A 6,445-nucleotide genomic window follows, 5' to 3' on the forward strand; every position below is an offset into this window, starting at 1 on the left:
GGGAGATTTCTTCAATTAGACCTGGAAATGACTAGAAAAAGTTGTTGTGTTTGAACATGACTGAGAAGTTAGCTGGCAATGAACAATCTCTCTAGAAAGGCAAGTCATTTGGTGCATAACTGTTTCGACCCACTGAAGGCTTGATCAGCTCAGTAGATATCCAGCCTTCTGACTTCAAATATAGTTGCCATGCTATATCTAGAATTGGTAAAGATCATAGTTTTATCAGTTAAAATACTCCTGGTCATACCGAAAGCCAGTGTCCATATGAACAACTCTTCATCAGCTGACTGGTTATAAACTACGGAGTGTTCTGTAATAGGTTTTTCTGCACTGATTCTTCTTTCCTCTCCAGAAACCCAGAAGGCTTCTCCAGAAGGGCTCTAGAGGTTGAAATGGATGATCCTCCCATTATTTCTTAGTTACTAAACTGCTCCATGAATTTCCTATTGCAAAAAATTTGTCATGTTTTTCAGATGCTATGCATCCTGCCCTTTCTTTGCCTTGACACTTTCACCCAAAAAAAAGATCTTCTGTAACAGGGGTCCAAGCTGCAGTACAGGATACTAAAACAAGATTCATGGCTGTGTCCCACAGCGACCTTTTCTTATCCTGATCCTGTCATCTGACTTCTAGGGGTGAGCAGTTCTGCAACCATCTGCTTGGTGCAATACTCAGTCATTTCCTCTAGAAGGGCAATAGTTTCATTAACCTCGCTAACATTACTGCAAAACCAAAATCCACCCTTGCTTTTATTAAATACAATAGTCACTTTAGTTTAGGCACATTTGGCATCATTACTTGAAATATTTCTTGCTGCTTCAGCATTTCAGATGACAACATCAAAATGTGGTGAACCCAAAGTGCTAAGTAATTAGAACAGCAAACTTGACTACAGTTCAGTAGAGTAACACCTGAACAGTCAGAAAGAGTTGTAGTTTAAGGGATAAAAGGTGTGCAACCTCATAAAATGAATATTACTAGATTTGTAGTCAGGCTCAATTTTACATGCAGAAACATTTGGCTCACTGATAACATACCAACTTCTCAACAAGCTTCACTGCTACCTAATCCATTCTCCCTAAATGCTGTAAATACAATAGCTAAAATACTGAACACAAGTTCACAGCAGGCATTGCATCATTACACTTTAACTTCTGTAACATTCTTTAAAGTAGGGATATTACAGAATTTTCAGTTTATTGAGTGAGGTGTTTGACGACCAGCTACTCTGAAGAGCTGAAACATGAATAATTTGGAATGAAAGCCTTTGAGAAAGATCTAATACCCTTAGCAAATAGAAGTACTCTTTTACAGCACTTTGGTATAATGAAACAACTGGCTGGAATCACAGCACACACATACTGGGCACGGGAATCCAGTAAAAGGAAATTACATTGAGGCTGACTTTCCCTGTAACAGAAAACTTCATCGTTTTAAAGCAAGTTGAGCCACATTTGGAGATTTTATGTTCAATTACCTGAATTATTTACAGCTTCTTTAGAACAGTCAGAGACACATAAAATTTTAATATTGTTTAAAGTACATATTGTGGCTGTTGCCTGAACACCTACAAAGTGATGTGAATTTATCTCATGCTAATGAAACCCTCAAGATTTCAAGGATCTAGAGGAAATTCACACAACAGAATTAACAGAATTTTAAGAAGTCCTTTCCAATTATCTGCATGCAATCAGTATTTTAATTTCTCTGAAAAGCTTTTTTTTATTTCTTCTAAGATATTCCTTTAACAGCGAGAAATAAAACTGTAATCATGAGAAGGGCTAAATGTTTACCCCACTAACTCAACAGACTTCTTGGAAAATGTAATATCCTGTGCTAGATTAAAAATATTAGAATACAAGCAAACCATTCCTCAGGCCCTTAAAGGAAACTCGCATACTTGAAAGTGTTTGTCCAGTTGTATAAGCTATTCTAACAAAGGCAGAGTTTTGTGCCTATAAAGCTATATATAGGCTTTTCCTATAACCTTTATGTTCATTATAGCACTTGACCATCACAAATACAGTAGTATTACTGCTCATGTTTAGAGCACAGAAATGTTGACCAGCCTTATAGATATTCTGTCCACTTATCTTCTGTATAGTCTTAAACAACACCCCTCCCACCCTGCCACAGCATGCAAGCACAGTTGATAACATCATAAAGATGGAACACAGCAGGAAGAACACTGCATCTTTACAGGGCAGATTTCTGCATTTTTCTTGGGATGCAGCCTGGCAGAAAGCGTCAGATGGAGATTTTCACTTGGCCATGAGAATCTTTACAATATGAGCAATCTTCAACTGATTAACAGATGACTTTCGCATTACAGAGGCACTCTCCAGGAACACTGTTTGCTGTCCCTAAGAGTTTGCATCTGTAATGGGTCATTTTTTGGCAGAAAGAGTTTTAGTTCATTTAACTGTTTACTAAGATAAGTCTCAGTTGTTAACTGAGGTAGCAATGGTCTTCAAGATCATTCTTCTCAGGATTAAACAGATGCCAGATAACTAACACAGAAAGCCCAATGTTATAAAAGTGTGGCTGTGGTGACAGCCTCCTGTATTAGATTTAGCAATCCCTCATGACTTCTGATTTTAACATTTTAAGATATCCACGACACACTCCCTAAAATGCTGAAAGCTATGACAAAACTGTGACAAGCTATGTCGAACTGCCACCATGCATGTGTTAGACCACTGTCAGATAAATTATTTCTGGAGAGAATGAGGAGTGCTCCTGAAATTTACTGTTAGACAAGCTCAGAGAAGTAAGCAAGCTGATGACCTGAGAAAATAAATACAGCAGCTAATACTGATCTTCATCTTCCGTTTGGTTAAGTGATAGCAATAAAGATCTGATAGACTACTACTCTCAGGATTTATTCATATATATCTTATTGGTTTTCAGAGCAAGTGTATCACTTCAGTAAAGCCAGACATTAGGCAAATCTCATGATAACAGCCATATAATAAATGGAAGTTTAAAGAGACAGCAACAAATGATCAACCTTTTTAAGAAACTGGGAGTACTTTGGCAAAATTTGACAGAAAGAGGAGAAATAACTGCAGAGACAAAACAATTATTTTTAAAAAAAAGGTTTACATGAGATGGATTGTAGAACATATTGCCATGAGTTATTACCAAAACCAAGAATTTAGCCTAAGCCTTCCCTCCCACTTTCAAAAGGGGGTGAAAAAAAAAAAAAGAGAGAGAGAGAAATTTTTTCAGAGCGCAAAAAGAGATAAAAGAATGACACCCAGAAGATCCAGTCTTCTTGGCAAATCACTTGTGAGTCCAACAAGCAAAACTAACTTATTCCTAACAGGAGGAAAAAGCTGAGACTTTTAGATTCATTCCATTTCCTCTCCTGCAGTAGTCTCCATTTCTCTCTATCCAGCTGGAAGGCTAAAGTCACATGTTTGAAGACAGTGAGTAAGAGTGAACTAGTATGATATTCCAGCTGGGTACACCATGCATTTCCCTTGATAATGTTCCATTCTAAAAGATCATGTGGATATCACTGTTCAAGAATATCTCAATATTTCCAAGTCAAAAAAAAAAAAGCTACCTGTCTTTGTAATTAACCATACAAGTAAGAGAGAAAGAAAATCTACTGCAGTTCTTTGTGGTAACTGCTACATAACTGCTAACACTTTCTGGGCACCATGGTAAAGCAAATTAAATAAAAAGAACAACCATTACCTGGCCAGCATGCAACACTGGTCAACACCAAAGTAACAAAAGATATCAACCAGGTTATCCCGTAATCCTTCTACACTTTTTTAAAAGGCAGATGTCGTCTGATTAGGAACACAGCTTAAACTGACAAACAAGGAATTTAATAGCATGGGGGAAGAGCGTAGGAAGGGATTCTTTGAGCTCAGGAACTCAGAGACAGTATTATGGTATCAAAATACAAAACGTGAATTGTAGCGTGTCTCATTGAACCCTCCAGGGGAATCATCCGATAGCCTGATGCTCTATTGCCACTTCAGATGATAACATGTAATACCAGTACCCAGGTGCACCTGGAAGATAAATGCATTAAGTCATACTGGGGGAAAAAATGAAGATACAAAAGCAGATTGAAGCCTATAGTCTATCTGAATAGTGAGGGGGAAAAAGAATTAATATATATGTAGATTAAAATAAACGCTAAATTTAACCTAATATTGTGTAAAAATTGAGCAAGGTGTATTAATCTTTCATGGGTGAACCTTAACAGCAGCAATATATCTGCAGAAAAAGGTTTGTGATTTGGAAAATGGGAAGAGTGCACTTACAGGAAATTGAGATCTTGTGTTGCTATTGCAACACAAGACTTCAACCCCCATTTGAAGTCAGATGATGCCAGCAGACATTTTCCAGACGTGTCTTAATTTCTCCTTCCCCTGGCCTACAAACTGATGTTCAGGATTGTTCATCATTTTTATAGTCATGCTTTGGCCCCGATTACAGAATTAATAGTGGAGGGGGGTTCTCCATAAGAGAGTAAAACAGATGTCAAGAAGGATATTTGACATAATAAAGTGGCAAGCACAGAGAAAATACTGTAATCTGCAATGTTTTTGGTAACTGAAAGACCTACAGACACTGATTTCACTTCACACGTTCTTAAGAGAAAAATAATAAAATGTAGATACTATTACTGTTAAATATTTAAGCATGACATACTTCAAAAACACCTTGAGAAGTACTGCAAAACACTGGCACTCCACAGATCTACAGCAGATGAAAGTCATCATAAATATAGCAATTTACAATATTTTAAGGATCTGTCTCATCAATTATTCAAACTTATACTTGCCAATGCCAACCCACCCTGAGCACATTCTTTGGTGAACTGCTACAAAAGGCAGGGCCAATAAACTACCTTTAGCACATTATCAATAGGTTTTCCTCCTTTTCCACCTCCTCTTCACTCTGTCATAGTATTAGCATTTGAAAAACCACAAAAGATCAAATAACCAATGTACTTTCACTAACGTGTTGCATTACAATGAATAAAACCATTACCAAAGTGCTTTTTTTAAAAATTATCTCCAGCTGGAGTCCAAAGTCCCTAATCAACGGAAACTAGTAAAATGTGAAGAAGGAATCACTGTGGATAACTATATTGAATGGGCAGATCTTGATACATATATAGTCACATACTCTGAAGTCACAGCTATTTGCAACAGGAACGGTATCATTCAGATCCCAGTTTCCTAGAGATATTTTTTTGAATTTAAGTGAGTTTTAAATGTGATGTTTGCAATAGCTCACTTAGATTAGGCTTTTATCACTAGTTATAGGAACAGGAAACACAGTTGAATTTTCATCAGTATTTGCAGCCACAGAACAACCAGTAGGCCCTTTTACACAGGAAAAGTTGCCACCCCTGGATGTGGTAAGCAGCCAGCAGCAATGTTCCTGTTCCCTAAGCTTATTATACATTCATTGCAGAGCTATGAACAAAGCACAGCAAGATTCAGTTTCACCCATCCAAGATGACAGGGTAAAAAACCAGCACAGGGAACCTGGCCATCATCACTGCTTCTCTTTACAATGTTTTCTGATATATCACTGGGATGGAGGTCATCAGGAATTTTCTCGAAAGCTGAGAAGGCTTAACAGGGAAGCCCTATTCGGTGGGCTACTTTCAAGACCTTTCCTCTACCAGTCAACTACTTTCCTTCTCACGGAAAGAAGAAAAAAAAAAAAAAAACAGACCAGGAAGGGCACTGCTTCGGTCTGAAGACTTTCCCATTGCAAAACAGGTCTGTAGGAACAACATACATTAACTCTGTACGTTATCTGCCCCAGCCAGCGCTGAATATGTGACAAACTCATAGTCTGCCTCTCCCGCGTTCCCTCCGCAGAAACGGGGGTGCGGGCAAGGGCAGCCTGGGGCGCTCCCACCAGGCCGGGCCAGTCCGAGCCACCACGGCCCAGCGCCGGCAGGTCGGCGAAGCGGGGGCGGCCGTACAGCTCTCTCAGAGGGGGGCGCGCGCGCCGAACCGAGGCCGTTAACGGTCACGGGAGGGACCGTTGCCCCCCTCCCCCCGCGCGACCTCCCGAGCGGCGCGAGGCGCAGAGAGGGGAAGGGGGTGTGAACGAGCCGCCGCGGGGAAGCGGGGACAGGACCCCGAGGGTCAGAGGCGACGGCGGGAGACGCCTCACCTGCAACCAGCGACGGGTCACCCAACACCCGTCTCCGTCCGGCAGCGGCAGAGGATCAGCTGATACCGTACCTCGCGCGCATGCGCGGCGGCTCAGGCGCCTCGCCGCCGCGCAAGCAGGAAGCACCTGATGCGGGGCAGCGGCCGCACTTTCAGTTCCGGGTAAAACTTATTTTCACTCAATATTATTTACTGTTTTTTGTCGTCTCCCGAAACAAACCGAGGACGAAACAGCCCCTCCTGCACACAGAAAGGGGGGAGGGCGAGACCCGTCAGGC

At 40.6% G+C, this 6,445-nt stretch overlaps 1 protein-coding gene across 1 annotated transcript in view; it reads right to left on the bottom strand.

Moving 5' to 3' along the window:
* The window catches only part of ATP6V1A (ATPase H+ transporting V1 subunit A), a 30,987-nt gene extending 24,605 nt beyond the window's left edge, over window positions 1-6,382 (bottom strand). The window contains exon 1 of the mRNA XM_026103453.2: window positions 6,169-6,382. The gene's annotated coding sequence lies outside the window, so the exon portion shown is untranslated. The remainder of the gene's footprint in view (window positions 1-6,168) is intronic.
* Between the last annotated feature and the right edge of the window lie 63 nt (window positions 6,383-6,445).

Source organism: Dromaius novaehollandiae, chromosome 1 (assembly GCF_036370855.1).
Source record: "Dromaius novaehollandiae isolate bDroNov1 chromosome 1, bDroNov1.hap1, whole genome shotgun sequence".
Lineage (NCBI taxonomy): Eukaryota > Metazoa > Chordata > Aves > Casuariiformes > Dromaiidae > Dromaius > Dromaius novaehollandiae.